The following is a 2,860-nucleotide window of genomic DNA, read 5'->3' as shown; positions in this document are numbered from 1 at the left end:
CAAAAAAAAAGAGACAAACAATAAAACAGACTCCAGTACAGAAAACAAACTGGGGGTTTCCAGAGGGGATACAGGATTGTTGAATCAATATACTGTACACCCAAAACCAATATAACATTGTATGTTCATTATACTTCAATAAAAAAATAAATTAAAAAAACATGTAAGAGAAGTAAACAAATTTTGAATTGGATAAGTCTTGGATTTTCTAAGCAGAAAAAGAGCAGAAATTGCAAATAAATATATTGAAAAACTTGATAATAAGAATAATACAATTTTCTATATAAGGGATATTGATAAACCCAATGGAAAAGGCCCCAGTAAGAGGATCAGAAAGTTACTTAAGAGATTCTTCTACATCTGCCTTGCTTCCAGTCAGCTCTTAAGTGACTTACATTTACATATAAACAGTCAGGCAAGGATCACCAGACCTTTAAGGAAAGACTATAAATTGTTAGAAAACAAAACAAGACAAAAACTAAGCAATCGTAAGGAGTTTGACAAAAAGCCTAGACAATGGAGGGAAAAATTTCAAAATACTACACTTAATACCCTCTGAATGATGAGATGTTGCATCCTTGAAAAAGAATAGGAAGTTACAAAAGACAAACAATATGAAAGATCTCTAGAAAAGTTTTCTTTAAAGTCCAAAATATTTAATGAAATGATGGCATTTTAAATTTGTGGAAATTTAAATAAATAAGAACCCTCCCTCCAATAAAAAGACAAAAGAGATAAATGGAGATATTAACCAGAAGGTATAATATCCAAGTAAGCTCCTCCCCTCCCCCAAAAGAGAGAAAGAATATAGGAGGAATTTACAAACATATTAATGAAATTAAAGAGAGAAATGAATTTCCAGATTGAACACTCTCATGAGCACAATAAATAAAAACAACCAGTAGCAAAACATGCTATTGAAAGATTTCATAAGCCTGGATTAGAAATAAGGTTTTGACATTCTGAGAAAGAAAAATAACAAGCCACATACAAAAGTATAAGAATCATAATGTTACCATACGTCTTAAAATAAACAATGGATGCTGGAGAACAATTCAAAATCTGAGAAAGATGAATTTATATTTGTATACTCCACCAAACTATTATTCAAGAGTAAAGGTAAGAAAGATCTTTTTGGAGCGGAGCAAGATGGCGGAAGAGTAGGAGACCTGGATTTCGTCTCCTCTCAGGAATTCAGCTGTATAGGGATCAAACCATTCTGAACACCTACAAACTCATCAGGAAATCGAAGAAAAGAAGAGCAACAACTCTCTCATCAGAAAAGCAACCACTTTCTGGAAGGTAGGACGTGCGGAGAAGTGAATCCGAGGCGATATTCGGGAGGATAGACGGTGGGGGAGGGGCCTTCGGCGGCCACTTCTGGCAAGTGATAGAGCCGTGGAGCACAAAATCGGAACTTTTAGAAGTCGGCTCCGCTGAGGGACGTCACTCTGGTGGCTAAGTGGGGGGTGGAGCCCTCTGGGACAGTGTGGTCTCAGGACCCTTGGGGTCACAAAAAGACCAGGGGTGCCTGAGTGTGGCAGAGCTCCCAGGTAACGGAGCAGGGAAGCCGGCTGCAGAGGCGGAGCCCAGGCGTGGGCTCTCAGCTCGGGGTTGCCATAAACCGTGATCCGCGGAACAGTTGGGCCACTGCTCCTCCAGCAGGGACCCAACAAGCAGCAGATCTGGGTAGACTCACTTTCCTCCCCCAGGAGGAGCCACACGGGAGTGCACCGCAGGGATCTGCTGGGTTTGGAGACTCCACCCGGGGTCGGGTGCCAGAGATAGAAACCCGCGGTCACAGGCCGGGTGAGCACAGAGTGCAGCTGGAGACTGGGGAGACGGGAGTGACTGACGGCTTTTCTCTGGGGGCTCACTGAGGAGTGGGGCCCCGAGTTCTGGGCTCCTCCGGGGCAGAGATTGGGAGGCCGCCATTTTTACTCTCCACCTCCAAAACTGTACGGAAAGCTTGCAAGGAACAAAAGCTCCCGAGACCAAACCTGAGCAGATTACTTAGCCCGGACGGTGCAAGGGCGGGGCAATTCCGCATCCGGCAAAGACATTTGGGATCCACGGCAACAGGCCCCTCCCCCAGAAGATCAGCGAGAAGAGCCGGCCAAGACCAAGTTTACCAATCAATGAGAATGGCAGAACTCCAGTGCTAGGGGAATACTGCACATAGAATTCGTGGCTTTTTTACCATGATTCTTTAGTCTTTCAAAGTTAATTTTTTTTTTAACTGTCTTTTTTTCTTTTTTTTTCTTTTTGAATTTTTCTTTTTCCCTTTTTCAACCAACATCTTATCAATCCCTTTTTTTAAAAAAAAATTTTTATTTTTCATTTTTAGAGTCATATTCTATCCCTTCATAGTAGTTACCCGTATTTTTGGCTTATATATATAAGTTGTTCTCTCTTTAAAATTTTGAGATAGTTTCTTCTAACAGATTAAAATATACCCTAAATCTCTAGTATATGGTGTTTTCTATTCCCCTGCCTGATCACATCCTCTCCCTTTTTTTTTCTTTTTTTAAATCCTCTTCTTTCTTTTTTCAAACAACTTCTTATCAATTCCTTTTATAAAATTTTTTATAATTTCCATCTTTACAGTCATATTCCATCCCTTCATCATATCAACCCTTATTTTTGTACATATATAAGTTTTTCTTTCTTTAAAATTTTGGGAGGCACTTTCTTCTAAAAGACCAAAATACACCCCAAATCTAGAGTGTGGCACTGATCTATATACCAGCCTGATCATATTTGATCACATTCTGGTTTTTTGTTGTTGTTGTTGTTTTGTTTTGTTTGTTTTTGTTTTTATCTTTATCTTTTTCTTTTTCTCTTTTTTTCTTTTTCTTTT

Source organism: Neomonachus schauinslandi, chromosome 1 (genome assembly GCF_002201575.2).
Source record: "Neomonachus schauinslandi chromosome 1, ASM220157v2, whole genome shotgun sequence".
NCBI lineage: Eukaryota > Metazoa > Chordata > Mammalia > Carnivora > Phocidae > Neomonachus > Neomonachus schauinslandi.
Note: the sequence above shows the minus strand (reverse complement) of the source record.